The following is a 20,834-nucleotide window of genomic DNA, read 5'->3' as shown; positions in this document are numbered from 1 at the left end:
TTTCACATAATTAATGTTACTGACAACAAAAAGATCCCACCATGTCAAACAAACAAATTATCTGTCTGCATTTATACAATTGTACCGAAACTGATATTTATTTTGTATATGGTATTACTTTATATGCATAAAAACTGTGGATGGAAACGTGGTTAATGAAAGCAAGTCTGAGAAGCGGTAGATTCGTTCAATGTGGGCTATTTCTATACTTGCCGTTCTTGTTTCGTTTTTGCTCATTTTACTTTCGATTTTGTACACCAGCTTCAAACAGCTGAAAATACTATATTTCACACCGTTTTAAAGATGTACAATGATTCTCAACACTATTCATTGCTTGTTTTGCCATATAAACAAAAATTAGGCCAATAACCATTAGAATTTAAAGCAGGAATCCGCAGGTCGTTGGCGACGCTATGCCGCCCCACTTTTCACTGAGCCGCCTTGGGCTAGCCTTCTGGGCAAGGCGTGTCTTTGTGCTAATCCCGCCTACTTGAATGACCCCGCTTCCCCAGAGCTGGAGAGGAAGTGAAATGCACTTGAAATTGAACTTTACAGCCGCCAGAAACAATCAGAGCAGACGAAGCCAACAAGCATCATTCTCTGTTCCTGGATCTGAATCAACTCAAGTCAAAAGAAGCGAGAAAAAGATTGCTCATGACCAAACCAGAAACCGGATAAACATTGGAATTAATTTTGAAAAGTGGAAGAGAAATGGCCACCATTCTCATGGACTGGTAACCTTAGGTAAGTATTGGGTTGCATTTTTAGCCTGCTTGCTACGTTAGCTGCTAACCTTAGTGTGTTAAATGTTCAAGCTAGCTAACACGGCTACTTGGCTAGCTAACATCTTCTGTATTCTGACTGTTTTGTACTCAAAGGAAATTAAATGATAGCATCATGTAGTTACACTGCATAAACACCACAAGATGCCAAATGCCTTTATTTCATCTAGCTAAGGTTAGCTAGCTAAAGCTAGATATAAAGATGATTGACATGATAGTGTGTTTCGTTTGTAGATGAAAGTGCTAACTTAGTTAGCTAGGTGGTCGACATAATTTTCCGGCCATGACCACACCCAAGAAATGCATCAAGCTATACAATTTGGCACAGTAACATCACACAAACATGTATTTCTCAGGGAGATACTGGTGGAGGCAGTCTGATTTCAAGGTAACCCGAGGCTGTACAAGTTGTGGTTGTGCAAACCCCAACACTGAAACAGAGGTAAGAAATGCTGTATGCATTTTCCGTTATGCTGTGATTTGACCAAAATAGTTAATCATGTTTGCCTGTTCAGCACATTGCCTGCCTATATACAGCATTGATTCCTACCTATTGTGAACTACCCACCAGAATGACAATGAATACCCAGTGTGGTCAGTAAACAATGGTTCATCTGCATGACATATTGGTGGACTATGGGCGATCAAGTCATATGATGGTTACGTTAGCATTACGTGTTACAGTGGTTATAGCACAACACCACCTCCAATGTAACATGTGTAACAGGTCAAGCATTTTTAACACAAAAAAAGTAATACCTTGAAGCCCAAACGGCAACCTGCTCCATAAATAGTGGGCTACGTTTGACACCCCCAGCCTCTGAGAAGCAGGGTCTCTATGCAGTGACTGTTCTGTTCATTTTTAAATACTGTAGAGACATTTGTAAAGATTTTGACCTTTTGGAATCAATCCATTCTCTCTTCATACACAAAACAGGATATCATAAAACTCAAATTCCATAACTCTGAAAAGCCCAAACACCCTAATAAATAAACACATTTTTAAACCTCCTAGTGTTAGTCTCTTAAAGATGAACAAACATTTGAGTTTTTTTCCCCCCCCCAGCGATTGTCTGGCATATGGTTATCTTAAGGGAAAGAAACATGTGGTTCTGCTCTATTGTTGTATAGTGCATGTCAGAGCAAAAACCAAGCCATGAGGTCAAAGGAATTGTCCATAGAGCTCCGAGACAAGATTGTGTCGAGGCACAGATCTGGGGAAGGGTACCCATACATTTCTGCAGCATTGAAGGTCCCCAAGAACACAGTGGCCTCAATCATTCTTAAATGGAAGAAGTTTGGAACCCCCAAGACTTATGCTAGAGCTGGCCGCCCGGCCAAACTGAGCAATCGGGAGAGAAGGGCCTTGGTCAGGGAGGTGACCAAGAACCTGATTGTCACTGACAGAGCTCCAGAGTTCCTCTGTGGAGATGGGAGAACCTTCCAGAAGGACAACCATCTCTGCAGCACTCCACCAATCAGGCCTTTATGGTAGAGTGGCCAGACGGAAGCCACTCCTCAGTAAAAGGCACATGACAGCCCGCTTGGAGTTTGCCAAAAGGAACCTAAAGACTCTCAGACCATAAGAAACAAGATTGAACTCTTTGGCCTGAATGCCAAGCTTCATGTCTGGAGGAAACCTGGCACCATCCCTACAATGAAGCATGGTGGTGGCAGCATCATGCTGTGGGGATGTTTTTCAGCGGCAGGGACTGGGAGACTAGTCAGGATCGAGGGCAAGATGAACGGAGCAAAGTACAGAGAGATCCTTGATGAAAACCTGCTCCAGAGCGCTCAGGACCTCAGACTGGGGTGAAGGTTTACCTTCCAACAGGACAACGACCCGTAGCACACAGCCAAGACAACGCAGGAGTGGCTTCGGGACAAGTCTCTGAATGTGGCCCAGTCAGAGCCCGGACTTGAACCCGATCTAACATCTCTGGAGAGACCTGAAAATAGCTGTGCAGCGACACTTCCCATTCAACCTGACAGAGCTTGAGAGGATCTGCAAAGAAGAATGGGAGAAACTCCCCAAATACAGGTGTGCCAAGCTTGTAGCGTCATACCCAAGAAGACTCGAGGCTGTAATCGCTGCCAAAGGTGCTTCAACAAAGTACTGAGTAAAGGGTCTGAATACTTATGTAAATGTGATGTAAATATTCAGTTTTGATTTTTAATACATTTGCAAAAATTTCTAAAAGCCTGTTTATGCTTTGTCATTATGGGTATTGTGTGTAGATTGAGGGGAAAAAACCATTTAATCAATTTTAGAATAAGGCTGTAACGTAATAAAATGTGGAAAAAGTCAAGGGGTCTGAATACTTTCCAAATGCACTGTACATAGGATGTGGTGGTGTTCTGTAACTAGTGTAACATGTCATGCTAATGTAACCATCGTATGAGTCATGATTTGATGGCCCATAGTCCACCAAAATGTAATGTAGATGAGCAATGTTTTACTTGACTGACCATGCTGGATATTCATTGTCGTTCTGGGAGTAGTTCAGACTAGGTAGGAATCAATGCTGTATATAAGCAGGCAATGTAATGTACAAAAATCATTATTGAATTACTAACCATAACAGAAAATGCATACAGCATTTCTTACCTCTTACAGTGTTGATTTGCACAACAACTTGTACAGCCTCAGGTTCCCTCGAAATCAGACCGTCTCCACCAGTATCTCCCTGAGAAATAGATGTTTGTGTGATGTTACTGTACCGAATTTTATAGAAAATGCTGGGTAATATAGTTAGCATTGTCATCTACAAACGAAACACACTATAATGTCAACAATCTGCTTATCTAGGTTTAGCTAGCTGTTAGCTAGTTTAAATAAAGGCATTGGGCATCTTGTGTGGTTTATGCAGTGTAACTACATGATGCCATCGTTAGATTCATTTGAATACAAAACGGTCTGAATCAAGATGTTAGCTAGCTACTGTAGCTAAATAGCCGTGTTAGCTAGCTTGACACATTGAACACACTACGATTCTCAGCTAACGCAGCTAGCAGGCAAAAAACGCCAACACTTACCTAACATTACCAGTCCATGAGAACTGTAGCCATTTCTTCGTCACTCTTACACCTTTCAAAATGAATTCCAACGTTTATCCGGTTTCTGGATTGGTCATGACTCATGAGCAGCCAGAAAATGGCGGAGCGATTCTGGGAAAACATAAAAGCAAGTTAATTATAGTGTAAATCTTCCTGAAACCCTGATTACGCCGAGACTGATAAACAATATTCATGGAGCTCTGTGTTCCTTATTCACTGAAGAGGCAGATACTTTATATTGGTTACTTTGTTTCTAATGCTAACTATTGTTCAGAGGTCACAAGTATTTATGATCAACTGTATTATTTTCTGTTTATACCCTTCTGTCCTTCTGATCGACTCAAGCACCCTTAAATAGATCTCTAAGCATATTATTGATTGATTGACAATGGTGTAAGGATTGAAAAGCCAATCAGTGAAGTTCTAAAGAAACAGTGTCTTCAGAGAAATGCAAATTAAACAGAGCCACTAAACAGTTTCAAGAGGTCATAAACTTTGGCTCCTAGCTGGACATTCCTCGTGGCCATCCCCCAAAAACAGTGCCACTCCCCACTAACCAATCAGAGGCACTGATCTGGTCTGGTCATGACCCTCTCCTGCCTGTGCAGGTCAGGGCCCCTCAGGCTCTCTCCAAGTTCACATGTGTTGTGCCTGGACAGAAGTGAGTGTGATATTGTACCTTGTGTGTATTTGTTATTGGTTGTAGTTATTCCAGTGGCACTTCCAATTGGACTAACCATCTCTCTCTTTCTGTAGTTTCATTATGGTGTGTACAGTAGCAGTGATCGGGGCGGGTCCCTCAGGTCTGACCAGCATCAAGAGCTGTCTGGACGAGGGCCTGGAGCCCACCTGCTTCGAGGGAGTGATGACATCGGGGGGCTGTGGAGGTTCAAAGTGAGTTGTATTTTTATTTTATCCTTATTTTACCAGGTAAGTTGACTGAGAACACATTCTCATTTACAGCAATGACATGGGGACTGGCTGAAGAACCTGGTGCCTGATCAACACTAATCCGCTGCTGTTTAGTCTCAGTAAGAAGATACAGGGAGGACATCCATCCCAGTCTCTGAGACAGTGTGTGTGTGTGTGTGTGTGTGTGTGTGTGTGTGTGTGTGTGTGTGTGTGTGTGTGTGTGTGTGTGTGTGTGTGTGTGTGTGTGTGTGTGTGTGTGTGTGTGTGTGTGTGTGTGTGTGTGTGTGTGTGTGTGTGTGTGTGTGTGTGTGTGTGTGTGTGTGTGTGTTTGTGGCAATATGGAGTTTTGGCATAGCCCACTACTGCTGGAGATTCAATATCCGATATAAATGACACTGGCTCTGTTTCAATACCTGTATAACCTTTATGAATTACTCTGACTCTGTCCCAACATTGAATGTTTGGACAAACAGTACAATCTAAGTGGTATATAGTAGTGTGTATATTGGACCGTATCCTCAGTCGGTGTCATTGTATTTTAGGAGCATCCAGAGCCAGGCAGGGCCAACATCTACCAGTCTGTCATAATCAACAGCTCCAAGGAGATTATGTCATACAGTGACTTCCCTCCTCCAGCTCACCTGCCCAACAACATGCACCACTCCCAGGTACTGCTCTACCTACGACTCTACGCTGAGAACTTTGACCTCCTCAAGCACATCCACTTCTAGGTCAGAGACCATGAAGGAAGGAAGTTGATGTCTATTCAGTCATGCAAGTCAGCTATGACAGTTTACCCCTGTTATGTTCACATTCAGCGACAAATGGTCATGATTTGTGTGTGTATGTGTGTGTGCCTGTCTGTCTTTCTGCCTGTCTGCCTGACTGTCTGCTTGCTTGTGTGTCTGCGTATGTGTCAGACCACTGTGGTGAGTGTGCGACAGAGGCCAGACTTCCCAGTGTCGGGCCAGTGGGAGGTGGAGACAGAGAGGACAGAAGGTCAGAGGGAGACTCAGGTCTTTGATGCTGTGGTGGTCTGCACCGGTCACTATACACAACCACACCTGCCTCTCAATGACTTCCCAGGTAACTGTCAAATCCAGAACAAAGTATTATTAGCTTAACATTCAATCCTTCTTCTTTGTTAATTATCACAATCAATCCATGATCCCATTTCTTATTTTCTCAGGTATAGAGGAGTTTGAGGGCAGGTACTTACACAGTTGGGAATACCGCAGTGCCGAGGGGCTGCAGGGGAAGAGGGTGGTGGTGGTCAGGATCGGGAATTCTGGAGGTGACATCGCTGTGGATGCCAGCAGAGTAGCAGAGCAGGTGAATGGGAAATCATCTGATTCTTCTTGAAGTATTTCTCTCAGATATTATGGAGGGAAGTATGCAAAACTCCTAGCTAGCATGAACATGAAGAGACTAGGCAATCTCTGACAAAGATCACTAACCCCTCCTCTCCTGGTCTACAGGTGTACCTCAGCACGCGGAGGGGGGCGTGGGTGGTCAGCAGGGTGGGGGCAGGGGGCCTGCCAGGTGACCTGATGGGCACTTCACGATTGGACGGGCTGCTGCAGAAGCTCTTCCCCTCCTGGATTACCAGGATGATAGAGAAGAATCTGAACCAGAGCTTCGACCACAGACTGTACGGCCTACAGCCAAAACACGGGTATGCTACACTGAACAAAAATATCAACACAACATGCATCAATTTCAAAGATCCAGAGCATCCCAAACATGCTCAATGGGTGACATGTCTGGTGAGTTTGCAGGCCATGGAAGAACTGGGCCATTTTCAGCTTCCAGGAATTGTGTACAGATCCTTGCGACACGGGGCCGTGTATTATCATGATGAGGTGATGGCGGGGGATGAATGGCAAGACAATGGACCTCAGGATCTCGTCACGGTATCTCTGCATTCAAATTGCCATCGATTAAATGCAATTGTGTTCGTTGTCTGTAGCTTATGCCTGCCCATACCATAACCCCACCGCTACCATGGGGCACTCTGTTCACAATGTTGACATCAGCAAACCGCTCGCCCACACAGTACAGTTGAAACCGGGATTCATCTGTGAAGAGTACAGTTCTCTAGCGTACCATCGGCCATCGAAGGTGACATTTGCCCACTGAAGTCGGTTATGACGCCAAACTGCAGTCAGGTCAAGACCCTGGTGAGGATGACGAGCACACAGAGTTTTTCTCATGGAATGTAGGCCTACATTGAACACCACACATTGGCTGCTACTGTAGGCTGAATGATAAAACCGCTATTTCCATGTTAAAATGTTATGTGATGCATTTTCTCCATTGTTGTTTATGGCAGGCCACTCTGGTAGGCCTACATTATGATCAAATAGCCACAGTAGCCTGATTGGCCACTAAGGCTGTACCCACTTTAATTTTGTTCACAGTAAACGCACGCCGGAAATTGCACAGAAATTTCACAAGGTTCAAGCAGACCTGAAATTTGCTCATTGCCAAAAAATATTAGAGGGAACACTACCCCCAAGCTATAAGACAGGGATCATCAACTAGATTTATTTTCTTGAGCGGATGGTTGGGGGGCCAGAACATAATTAAACAATAAGGCCCAAGGGGGTGTGGTAAATCAAATCAAATCAAATTTTATTGGTCACATACACATATTTAGCAGATGTTATTGCGGGTGTAGCGAAATGCTTGTGTTCCTAGCTCCAACCATGCATTAGTATATAACAATTCACAACAATACACACAAATCTAAAAGTAAAAGAATGGAATTAGGAAAGATATAAATATTAAGATGAGCAATGTCGGAATGGCATTGAGTAAAAAACAGTATATACATATGAAATGAGTAAAGCAGTATGTAAACATTATTAAAGTGATTAGTGTTCCATGTCTATGTACAGTGGCTTGCGAAAGTATTCACCCCCCTTGGCATTTTTCCTATTTTGTTGCCTTACAACCTGGAATTAAAATGGATTTCTTTGGGGTTTGTATCATTTGATTTACACAACATGCATACTACTTTGAAGATGCAAAATATTTTTTATTGTGAAACAAACAAGAAATAAGACAAAAATACAAAAACAGAAACAGAAATGTTTCCCCTTAAACCACTCGAGTGTTGCTTTAGCAGTATGCTTAGGGTCATTGTCCAGCTGGAAGGTGAACCTCCGTCCCAGTCTCAAATCTCTGGAAGACTGAAACAGGTTTCCCTCAAGAATTTCCCTGTATTTAGCACCATCCATCATTCCTTCAATTCTGACCAGTTTCCCAGTCCCTGCCGATGGAAAAACATCCCCACAGCATGATGCTGCCACCACCATGCTTCACTGTGAGGATGGTGTTCTCGGGGTGATGAGAGGTGTTGGGTTTGCGCCAGACATAGCGTTTTCCTTGATGGCCAAAAAGCTCAATTTTAGTCTCATCTGACCAGAGTACCTTCTTCGATATGTTAGGGGAGTCTCCCACATGCCTTTTAGCGAACACCAAACGTGTTTGCTTATTTTTTTCTTTAAGCAATGGATTTTTTCTGGCCACTCTTCCGTAAAGCCCAGCTCTGTGGAGTGTACAGCTTAAAGTGGTCCTATGGACAGATACTCCAATCACCGCTGTGGAGCTTTGCAGCTCCTTCAGGGTTATCTTTGGTCTCTTTGTTGCCTCTCTTATTAATGCCCTCCTTGCCTGGTCCGTGAGTTTTGGTGGGCGGCCCTCTCTTGGCAAGTTTGTTGTGGTGCCATATTCTTTCCATTTTTTAATAATGGATTTAATGGTGATCCGTGGGATGTTCAAAGTTTCTGATATTTTTTTATAACCCAACCCTGATCTGTACTTCTCCACAACTTTGTCCATGACCTGTTTGGAGAGCTCCTTGGTCTTCATGGTGCCGCTTGCTTGGTGGTGCCCCTTGCTTAGTGGTGTTGCAGACTCTGGGGCCTTTCAGGACAGGTGTATATATACTGAGATCATGTGACAGATCATGTGACACTTAGATTGCACACAGGTGGACTTTATTTAACTAATTATGTGACTTCTGAAGGTAATTGGTTGCACCAGATCTTATTTAGAGGCTTCATAGCAAAGGGGGAATACATATGCATGCACCACTTTTCCGTTATTTATTTTTTAGAATTTTTTGAAACAAGTAATTTTTTTCATTTTACTTGACTATTTTGTGTATGTCCATTACATGAAATCCAAATAGAAATCCATTTAAATTACAGGTTGTAATGCAACAAAATATGAAAAACGCCAAGGGGGATGAATACTTTTGCAAGGCACTGTACATAGGGCAGCAGCCTCTAAGGTGCAGGTTTGAGTAACCCGGTGGTAGCCAGCTAGTGATGGCTATATAACAGTCTGATGGCCTTGAGATAGAAGCTGTTTTTCAGTCTCTCGGTCCCAGCTTTGATGCACCTGTGCTGACCTCACCTTCTGGATGATAGCGGGGTGAACAGGCCGTGGCTCGGGTGGTTGATGTCCTTGATGATCTTTTTGGCCTTCCTGTGACATCGGGTGCTGTAAGTGTCCTGGAGGGCAGGCAGTGTGCCCCCGGGGATGCGTTGGGCAGACCGCACCACCCTCTGGAGAGCCCTGTGGATGCTTTCAATTGTGCATCTGTAAAGGTTTGTGAGGGACTTAGGGGCCAAGATGAATTTCTTCAGCCTCCTGAGGTTGAAGAGGCGCTGTTGCGCTTTCTTCCCCACACTGTCTGTGTGGGTGGAACATTTCAGATTGTTAGTGTACTCCGAGGAACTTAAAGTTTTTAACCTTCTCCACTGCGGTCCCATCAATGTGGATAGGGGCATGCTCCCACTGCAGACTCCTGAAATCCAGGTCCTTCGTTTTGTTGACGTTGAGGGAGAGGTTATTTTCCTGGCACCACTCCGCCAGGGTAGGCTGTCTCGTCATTGTTGGGAATCAGGCCTTCTACTGTTGTGTCATCTGCAAACCTGTAAATTGAGTTGGAGGTGAGCGTGGCCACACAGTCATGAGTGAATAGGGAGTACAGGAGGGGGCTGAGCACGCACCCTTGTGGGGCCCCTGTGTTGAGGATCAGCATAGTGGAGGTGTTGTTTCCTAATTCACCACCTGGGGGCGGCCCGTCAGGAAGTCCAGGACCCAGTTGCACAGGGCGGGGTTCAGACCCAGGGCCTCGCGCTTTGTCATGACTGTCCTGTTCTGGTTGCAAATGGCCAGATCAGGTTTACAATGGATAAACTTCTACCAGGCCCCTCTCACCTGCAGAGGGGAGGAGGGATTGGTGTGGGGGTTAATGACACTTCACACCCTGTCGTAAATTTTATGCAGGAGAAGATTCTTTCCTGACCTCCAGTATTGGCTAAAGGAATGCCTTTTGTCTCCAGAGACTTTTCACGCCTAAAACTCTAACGTCCAAAAGGGGAATACCGGAACAATATTCAGAACAGAAGGACGTGGGGAATGGTCAGTGGGGATCTAAAGAATGATCATGTCATATGGGTTGTTATTTTGTGATGTCATTTAAACTAGTAACAGGAAAATACTGTAACTTGAAAAGTATACCCACTATATATGTAAAGTTTAATCTTTTATGTTGTATATGAAATCTGAAGAATGATGAGAGTAATTTTGTTAAGCTAGGAATGTGATTTTAGTTTTCTAACGAGATCATAGATTTGAGAATGCTTTGCACAAGTAATTAGCCACGCCCGAGGGAGCCAAGAGAGTGTGGTCACATGGCAGAACGCCCCCTTTTAACTAGAGTGTATGAAAAGATGAGTTAAGAATTAACGTATCAGACCAGAAGGACTCAAGCTGCAGCTTAGGTCTTCATTGGTTACAACCCTGAAAATCAACACGAGGTGACGACGACAAAGTCGCCTCTCTAACTATCAATGTTACAGCTGAGTAGCTGTCCTAATTACTGTATCTAAGAAAGTGAATTGAAGTAGGAACATCCTGTTACTCTTTTCAAACCATCGTCTACTACACTGCTCTCATCACCCCACTGGAGATCATCGACATGGCTGATTAGCTGTCTTCGGAGGACCACTCTTTCAGAATGAGTGAAAGGAAAACACCACCCTGTTGGTCTGCCCAGACTACATGACCAGTCATTGAAGCCACAGACAACAAAGAAGAAAGACATTGTGACCTCTTGTGGATAATCAGAGCCCTACACTCAAAGTTTGGAGGAAGAAGGCCAACTGAAACCTTTCAGAGAGGACTTGGGTCCAACAGAGAAACGACGAAGGAAGATATTCAAACACGTAAATACATTCATGATTTCTTACCTCAAACGGGCGGCGGTTAGTGTGCAAAGTATTATAATTCATGTGAGTGTAGTTTCCAAATCTATAAGTGTTGTGTCTCTCTTTCTTTCTCGCTCTCTACTCCTCCCTCTTCTGGTAAACAAGCAGTCATGTTGTTAGTCCGCTAGGGACCTGTTTCCATCGTATTAGGTTTCTAATCAATAACCTATACCGTGTGTGTGTGTGTGTGTGTGTGTGTATCCTGTGTTATCATTTAGTTAGTTAGTAAATAAATAATTAAATCAATTTGTGTGGTACGGAATGATCAGTAAAGCTGGGGTTTGTATCCTGTGTTATCATTTAGTTAGTTAGTAAATAAATAATTAAATCAATTTGTGTGGTACGGAATGATCAGTAAAGCTGGGGTTTGTGCAGATGCAAGGAGTATGCGATGTTCAGAATGATATGATATGAGGTAATGATTAATAAGTGGCTGTTATTGACGTAATAGATATCTATATATCTTCTAGAGTTTAATTCGGGAGATGGTAACTCGTTAAACAACTTATTCCGTGGTGCCCCAAATCATAATGAGTTAATTGTTATATGATTAATTAAACATAGTTAGTTAATTAGAGAAATAACCGTCATCAGATTAATGTTAAGTCACGACAGCTTGATGATGAAATTGGAGGGCATTCTTACATAGGTATTCCTCTTGTCCAGATGGGATAGGGCAGTGTGCAGTGCGATGGCGATTGCATTGTCTGTGGATCTAATGGGGCGGTATGCAAATTTAAGTGGGTCTAGAGTGTCAGGTAAGGTGGAGGTGATATGAACCTTAACTAGCCTCTCAAAGCACTTCATGATGTCAGGTAAGTGCTACGGGGCGATAGTCATTTAGTTCAGTTACCTTTGCTTTCTTGGGTACGGGAACAATGGTGGACATCTTGAAGCAAGTGGGGACAGCAGACTGGGATAGGGAGAGATTGAATATGTCCGTAAACACTCCAGCCAGCTGGTCTACGCATGCTCTGAGGACGCGCTAGGGATGCCGTCTGGGCCGGCAGCCTTGCGAGGGTTAACAGGCTTAAATGTCTCACTCATGTCAGCCACGGAGAACAAGAGCCCACAGTCCTTGGGATCGGGCCACGTCGGTGGCACTGTGTTATCCTCAAAGCGGGTGAAGAAGGTGTTTAGCTTGTCTGGGAGCAAGACATCGGTATCCACAATGTGGCTGGTTTTCCCTTTGTAATCTGTGATTGTCTGTAGGCCCTGCCACATGCGTCTCGTTCTAAGCCGTTGAATTGCGGCTCCACTTTGTCTCTGTACTGACGTTTTGCCTGTTTGATTGCCTTACGGAGGGAATAACTACACTTTGTATTCGACCATATTCCCAGTCACCTTGCCGTGGTTAAATGCGGTGGTTCGCGCTTTCAGTTTCGTGCGAATGCTGTCATCTATCCACGGTTTTTGGTTTGGGTAGGTTTTAATAATCACAGTCGGAACAACATCCCTTATACACTTCCTGCTAATCTCAGTCACTGTGTCCGTGTATACGTCAATGTTATTCTCAGAGGCAACCCAGAACATATCCCAGTCCGCGTGATCAAAACAATCTTGAAGCATGGATTCCAATTGGTCAGGCCAGCGTTGAGTAGACCTTAGCACTGGTACTTCCTGATTGAGTTCCTGCCTATAGGAAGGGAGGAGCAGGATTGAGTTGTGATCTGATTTGCCGAAGGGAGGGTGGGGTAGGGCCTTGTAGCCATCCCGGAAGGGGGAGGAACAATGGTTGAGTTTTTGATGTGCGAGTACTACAGGCAATGTGTTAATAGAACTTCGGTAACGTTTTCATCAAAAGTGCTTTGTTAAAATCCCCAGCTACAATAAATGCGGCCTCAGGATATGTGGTTTCCAGTTTGCACAAAGTCCAATGTAGTTCCTTGAGGGCCGTCGTGGTATCGGCTTGAGGGGGAATATACACGGCTGTGACTATAACCGAAGAGAATTCTCTTGGGAGTTAATACGGTCAGCATTTGACTGTGAGGTATTCTAGGTCGGTTGAACAAAAGGACTTGAGTTCCTGTACGTTATCACAATCACTCCATGAGTAGTTAATCATGAAACATACACCACCGCCTTTCTTCTTCCCTGAGAGTTCTTTATTCATGTCTGCGCAATGTACTGAGAACCCAGCAGGCTGAATGGAAGGGGACAGTATAACCGGAGAGAGCCATGATTCCATGAAACAGAGGATGTTACAGTCCCTGATGTCTCTCTGGAAGGAGATCCTCACTCTGAGCTCGTCTACTTTATTGTCCAGGGACTGAACATTAGCGAGTAATATACTCGGATGTCCACTCTGAATAACTCTTCTCCGCCGGCGGCGGCTTGGAGCAGCCACTGGGATAAGTTAAATTGCCCTGGGGGGTACGAACAAAGGATCCAATTCGGGAAAGTCGTATTTCTGGTCGAGTTACCATCGCTCTGATATCCAAAAGTTATTTCTGGCTGTATGTAAGAACACAAAAAAAGTTCTGGGCTAATTATGTAAGAAATAACACACAAAAAAACTAAATACTGCAAAGTTGCTTAGGAGCTAAAAGCAGAGCTGCCATGTCTGTCGGCGCCATCTATATACCACGGCTAAGGGCTGTTCTTATGCACGACGCAACGCGGATACAGCCTTTAGCCGTGGTATATTGGCCATATACCACAAACCCCTGAGGTGCCTTGCCTTATTGCTATTATAAACTGGTTAACAACGTAATTAGAGCAGTAAAAATAAATGTTTTGTCATACCTGTGGAATACGGTCTGATATACCGTAGCTGTCAGCCAATCAGCATTCAGGGCTTGAACCACCCAGTTTATAATTAAAAATAATTTGTAGACTGCAAATTGACTGCAAGAAGCCCAAACAGATATGTTTGACTAAAACCTAATATACTCCCTATATGTAGCCATGTTATTCTTGCTCTTATTTTTAAAAATCTTATCTTTAACTCTGCATTGTTGGAAAAATTATCCGTAAGTAAGCATTTCACTGTTAGTCTACACCTGTTGTCTACGAAGCATGTGACAAATGAAATTTGATTTGATTTGACTGGCTGACTGACTGATTGAGCAATCCATCCATCTATTTCAGGTTCTTTGCCCAGATCCCGGTGGTGAATGATGACCTGCCTGGTCGAATCATCTCTGGTCGTGTTCTGGTCAAACCAGGGAGATCAGAGGCTCCAGTGTGGTGTTTGAGGATGGGAGCGTTGTGGACAATGTAAACACACACAAAAACACACACACTCTCTCCTCCCTCCTCACCTCCCCTCCCCTCCCCTCCATCTCCTCTCCTTCCTAGGTGGATGTTGTGGTGTTTGCCACCGGCTACAATTATGACTTTCACTTCCTGCCTTCATCTCTGCGGGCTAAGAGTGGTCACCGCCTGTCTCTGTACCGTCATGTCTTCCCCCCGGGGCTCACCCGGCCCACTCTGGCTGTAGTGGGCTTCATTCACGGCCTGGGAGCCATCAACCCTCTGGCAGAGATGCAGGCCCGCTGGGCCACCAGGGTCTTTAAAGGTAACAAATAACTAACTCCCTCACTAACAGTGTTGGGGAAGCTACTCTAAAAATATAGTTTACCAAGCTACCAATTACTTCACACTGGAAGAAGTTAAGCTACACTAAAGCTATCCTTAAGAAAAATATAGCTAACTAAAGTTTCTTTAAAAAAGTAGTTCACTACATCCAAACTACTTTGTGAAGAATTATCATATCTAAATCTGAAACAGATCACTCTGGAGTCCGATATTAACAGAATGTTAATAACAAAAACGATGTTTCAAGTGAGAACAAGGCAACAGTAAACATGTCGTCCACCACGACGAGACACATCATTCAACGAAGTTTCGTCAAAACTGGGCCAGTGGTGTCTGTATGGAATTACAGTGCCTATAAATAGTCTACACACCAATGACTGTATATACTGTATGAATGGACAAAGCCGTTGATCACATAACACCATTCATTCCTATGTGAAGACTCAATAGAGCATTGAAGCCAAATGAAGTTGGTTAAGATGGCGTCTCACGGAGACATAACATGCGCAGTTTGAGCTACTCCAGGAAGTGACATTGCAGGCTAGCTCAGTGCTGCCTCTCTCATTGAGTAACTCCGGTTGAAGGCCGACCGGGGTACTGCAGGCTGCCATTAACAACTAAATTGTCCTTATAACTTCTTCTGTGTGCGATTTTAAAATAATCAGTTCAAGGACATACATCTGGTGTCCTAGAACCAATTATTGGTACCATGATTGTCTTAAAAAAATATATATTCACGCAAAGATTGACCACGTAGATTGAAATTTTTCCATACACTATAATGGGCAACCTGTTTTCTGCAAACAATGCTTGCAGTACCGCAGTCAGTTTTGAACTTCTGTCGCTTCAACGAGAGGTGGCAGTCGTTTTTCCCTGCTAACACACCCTTTCAAAATGTTCACCTTTTGTGAATGGGCAAAGCTTATAGATCCTTATGGAGAAACTTGTTTCTCATGAGGAGATGCATATACTGTATGTACAAAATGTCATAACTGTAGCTCAAACGGGACAGGAGATATGCTTGTTCAAAGTTAGGTATTTCAGTTGATTACTATAGCTCCACCCTTGGGCCAATCAGTGTAATTTAGTAAATGCCGGATCTCTATGGCAAGACACATCATTCACCCAAATCTCGTCAAAATCGGGCCAGTGGTGTCTGAGATATCGCATGTGACTAACGTACCAAGACAGATCCATAGTCCCTCCCCCCCTGATTTCATTGTGGGGGACAATTAGGCAGGTCTTATGCTGGGGGGGAAACAGTTTTTGCCTTCTGCAACCATATTGTATTTTCTCTTTGCAGAAAAAGTGCTAGTGTGCAGTGGCGATTGTAGCATGTAAATCTTAGTGGGGCAAAAAAAATAATGGTTTAGATGCATGCCAGCAAAGCCACTACACAACACTAAACAATACATTATTTGCACTATAACGGTGACAAACGGTGCCCACAAACTGTTATGGCCTACATAAAGCTGTCCCAACAGTGAATCCTTACCACTGCTACACCTGGCTATTAGCGGAGCCTTGTCTGGCAGCGAAACAGTTCATTCAGCTTCATTTACTGCCTTTTAAAAAAACATAGCTGATATGGCTGACTTGCTTAAACAAATGTGGTTTCTACTGACAATTGAGATGTACAAACTATGGCATAAGGGGACGACAAGCGGATAAGAGGCAATCCGTAATTTCGATTAAGACATTGAGTGAGCTAGGACGGACATAGTCAATATAACTATTTGTTCAGCACTTTTGAAATGTACAGCGACAGAATTCAGAACATGGGCCATTCTTACAGTATTCTCCCTGTAAACCAAGTCAGAACCGTAGGATAAATAAAGGGTGCATACAAGCAGACAATGAAAGCTCTTACAATATTCAATGAAGTTATGAGGTGGAAAGGGACCAAATTATTAGGTTGAGGCACATGGGCTACTAACAGCTTACTACACAACATACAGTGCCTTGCAAAAGTATTCATCCCCCTTGGCATTTTTCATATTTTGTTGCATTACAACCTGTAATTTAAAATGGATTTTTATTTGGATTTCATGTAATGGACATACACAAAATAGTCCAAATTGGTGAAGTGAAATAAAAAAATTACTTGTTTCAAAAAATTCTACAAAATAAATTACGGAAAAGTGGTGCTTGCATATGTATTCACCCCCTTTGCTATGAAGCCCCTAAATAAGATCTGCTGCAACCAATTACCTTCAGAAGTCACATAATGAGTTAAATAAAGTCCACCTGTGTGCAATCTAAGTGTCACATGATCTCAGTATATATACACCCGTTCTGACAGGCCCCAGAGTCTGCAACACCACTAAGCAAGGGGCACCACCAAGCATGCGGCACCATGAAGTCCAAGGAGCTCTCCAAACAGGTCAGGGACAAAGTTGTGGAGAAGTACAGATTAGGGTTGGGTTATAAAAAAATATCTGAAACTTTGAACATCCCACGGATCACCATTAAATCCATTATTAAAAAATTGAAAGAATATGGCACCACCACAAACATGCCAAGAGAGGGCCGCCCACCAAAACTCACTGACCAGGCAAGGAGGGCATTAATCAGAGAGGCAACAAAGAGACCAAAGATAACCCTGAAGAAGCTGCAAAGCTCCACAGCGGTGATTGGAGTATCTGTCCATAGGACCACTTTAAGCCATACACTCCACAGAGCTGGGCTTTACAGAAGAGTGGCCAGAAAAAAGCCATTACTTAAAGAAAGAAATAAGCAAACACGTTTGGTGTTCGCCAAAAGGCATGTGGGAGACTCCCCAAACATATGAAAGAAGGTACTCTGGTCAGATGAGACTAAAATTGAGCTTTTTGGCCATCAAGGAAAACGCTATGTCTGGCGCAAACCCAACACCTCTCATCACCCCGAGAACACGGGGCGGCAGGTAGCTTAGTGGTTAAGAGCGTTTTTGCCAGTAACCGAAAGGTCGCTGGTTCTAATCCCAGAGCCGACTAGGTGAAAAATCTGTCTGTGCCCTTGAACAAGGCACTTAACCCTAATTTCTCCTGTAAGTCGCTCTGGATAAGAGTGTCTGCTAAATGACAAAAAAAAAAAAAAAAAAACATTTATTAAAAGAAATTACCACAATACACCATCACCAGTTAAGCATGGTGGTGGCAGCATCATGCTATGGGGATGTTTTTAATCGGCAGGGACTGGGAACTGGTCAGAATTGAAGGAATGATGGATGCCGCTAAATACAGGGAAATTCTTGAGGGAAACCTGTTTCAGTCTTCCAGAGATTTGAGACTGGGACGGAGGTATACCTTCCAGCAGGACAATGACCCTTAGCATACTGCTAAAGCAACACTTGAGTGGTTTAAGGGGAAACATTTAAATGTCTTGGAATGGCCTAGTCAAAGCCCAGACCTCAATCCAATTGAGAATCTGTGGTATGACTTAAAGATTGCTGTACACCAGCGGAACCCATCCAACTTGAAGGAGCTGGACCAGTTTTGCCTTGAAGAATGGGAAAAAATCCCAGTGGCTAGATGTGCCAAGCTTATAGAGACATACCCCAAGAGACTTGCAGCTGTAATTGCTGCAAAAGGTGGCTCTACAAAGTATTGACTTTGGGGGGGGTGAATAGTTATGCACGTTCAAGTTTTCTGTTTTTTTGTCTTATTTCTTGTTTGTTTCACAATAACAAATATTTTGCATCTTCAAAGTGGTAGGCATGTTGTGTAAATCAAATGATACAAACCCCCAAAATCAATTTTAATTACAGGTTGTAAGGCAACAAAATAAGAAAAATGCCAAGGGGGGTGAATACTTTCGCAAGCCACTATACACTTAGTATTAATTTCTTAGCTACAGTATACATATCTCCCTGGCATATTACATAATTTATGCAGCAGCAGCATACAATACATTTTTGGACTCACCTTGTTGTGCTGTTCTCACTTGAACAGGAAGGTGGCGCGGTGGTCCTAGTGGGTAAATGTTGTCATCAAACTTTGTCATCAAAGTCTAGCATTCTCTGGATTTTTGGCGCTTTCAAGACAACAGGGAACTCAGAAGAAAACAACGTTGAATCATGACGTCAGTGATCTTTAGGTCGGAGCTCTAGAAAGAGGCCCAAGTTCCCGACTTGGAATTCCGAGTTGGATGACCGTTCAAAACTTATTTTTCCAGTCAGAGCTTGTTTTTTTCCGAGGTCCCAGTTGTATTGAACTCACTGATGTCTGAGATTTCCCAGTTCCGAGTTTCCAGTTGTTTTGAACGCGGCAGAAGTCATGCTGGATTGACAGCATGGCCAATGTATTCAACCTTTTCTGGCCCATGGCATGTGAATGTTTATCCTTTTAAACTTGGAAAAGATACCCTTAAACCCAGACTTGGACCACACACCCACTCCACTGAATAGCAGGCTAGTGATTGCTTTGCAACACTTGCAGTTAGTCACTGATTCCTTCCAAAAACCACTCATTGTTGAATTTGCGATTTCCAACTTGTTGTGTAATGTTTATGTCCAATGGCCAATGATCACTGATACGTTTTATCTATAATTTCTCTTCATATGACAAGGACTGAAAATGATTTGCCAGTAGATTGTCGACGTGATTCATGATGATGACTGCTTGCTAGCTAAGATTTTGAAAGTATGATGTTGACATGATCAGTCCAATCAAAGCTATGGTAGATATAATGTGATTTGACGTCATTTTATCTGTGGCCAATGACCTTGAGCCTTCTTAGATGGGCACTTCTAATGTAACTCTATGGCAGCACCCAAGGGGCTTGAATTTTCAAGCTCTCCCCGTAGAATTTGCTGTGACGTAGTGTCCCCATGAGTGACAGAACACTGAGCCAATCACGGCGCAACTAGAGAACATTACCAACCCCTACGCTCTGTATTTTCCGCTGGCTGCCCCAACACCACAGAAAGCACTGAGCTAGGAAGAATCCCCTTTTTTGGAGCTGCCTTACTCAAGAAAGCAAAAAAGAGACCATGCTGCAGGACATAGAGAAAGACACCAGTACCATGCAACACAGGTGGGACAACAGCCATGTGATATTACACTAACACAAATAGTTCACTAATAGGTAACAAACTATTTCATAATGATTTATAAGCACTATACAAGCACCTGTGTGTGTCTCCCCTCCCTCTCCCTCCAGGTTTTCCTGTTCGGAGCGTAATCCTCTCCAGATGGATTATATGCCATACATGGACTCATCCCAACCTCCTAGGGTTGCTGCTGAGGGAGCTTGGTGTGGGGCTTCGTGTGCTTCTGGGGCCCTGCACCCCGTACCAGTACCGTCTGAGAGGGCCAGGACAGTGGGATGGGGCCCGACAGGCCATCCTCACTCAGTGGGAGCGGGTGGCCCAGCCCTTTAGGACCAGGTAGGTAGCCTAGAAGTCAGTCATACCAATATCCCCTTCGGGATCAATAGAATATCACCTTCTATTCTATTCCAGGCTGGTAACAGTGCCCCCCAGGCCCTGGGCCCGCCTGTCTCCCTGGCTGATCACCTTGTCTGGGGGAGCTGTGATGCTAGCTGTCGTCATCTCCCAGTGTAATCTGACCTCAGCTCTACAGTACCCAGCTCACCTGCTGGACTGATTCTCAGCACTACTGGGGGGCAAGGAGTAGAAGCAGTCTTTATAGGAACATATCTAGGATCAACACTAATACTCTATTTCCTCCACTGTGGATCAGGCTCTATCTGACCTAACAGACTGCTTTCATTGTCTTACAAAAAACACTAATTAGATCTGCTTCCAAACCAACATTGAAATGGTTGTCTGCGTACAGTATTTTGATACGGTATATACTTTTTACATTTACATTTTAGTCATTTAGCAGACGCTCTTATCCAGAGCGACTTACAGTTAGTGAATACATATATATATATATATATATATATATATATACTTTTTTTTATACTGGCCCCCCGTGGGAAACGAACCCACAACCCTGGCGTTGCAAACGCCATGCTCTATCAACTGAGCTACATCCCTGCCGGCCATTCCCTCCCCTACCCTGGGCCAATTGTGCGCCGCCCATGAGTCTCCCGGTCGCGGCCGGCTGCGACAGAGCCTGGATTGGAACCAGGATCTCTAGTGGCACAGTTAGCACTGCGATGCAGTGCCTTAGACCACTGCGCCACTCAGGAGTAGTTTTTGATCTATAACCATTTAAAATGTGCATAATTTACATTGGAGTAAATGAATAAGGCTACATGCACACAATAATGCGATTATTGTGGATAGTCAGATTTAATATAATAG

General features: G+C 43.7%; 1 pseudogene; it reads left to right on the top strand.

Moving 5' to 3' along the window:
• The first annotated feature begins 4,602 nt into the window (after window positions 1-4,602).
• LOC121532900 lies at window positions 4,603-19,950 on the top strand (annotated as a pseudogene).
• The last annotated feature ends 884 nt before the right edge of the window (window positions 19,951-20,834 follow it).

The sequence above is a fragment of the Coregonus clupeaformis genome, chromosome 20, assembly GCF_020615455.1.
Source record: "Coregonus clupeaformis isolate EN_2021a chromosome 20, ASM2061545v1, whole genome shotgun sequence".
NCBI classification, from domain to species: domain Eukaryota; kingdom Metazoa; phylum Chordata; class Actinopteri; order Salmoniformes; family Salmonidae; genus Coregonus; species Coregonus clupeaformis.
This window is presented reverse-complemented; position numbering and strand designations above follow the sequence as displayed.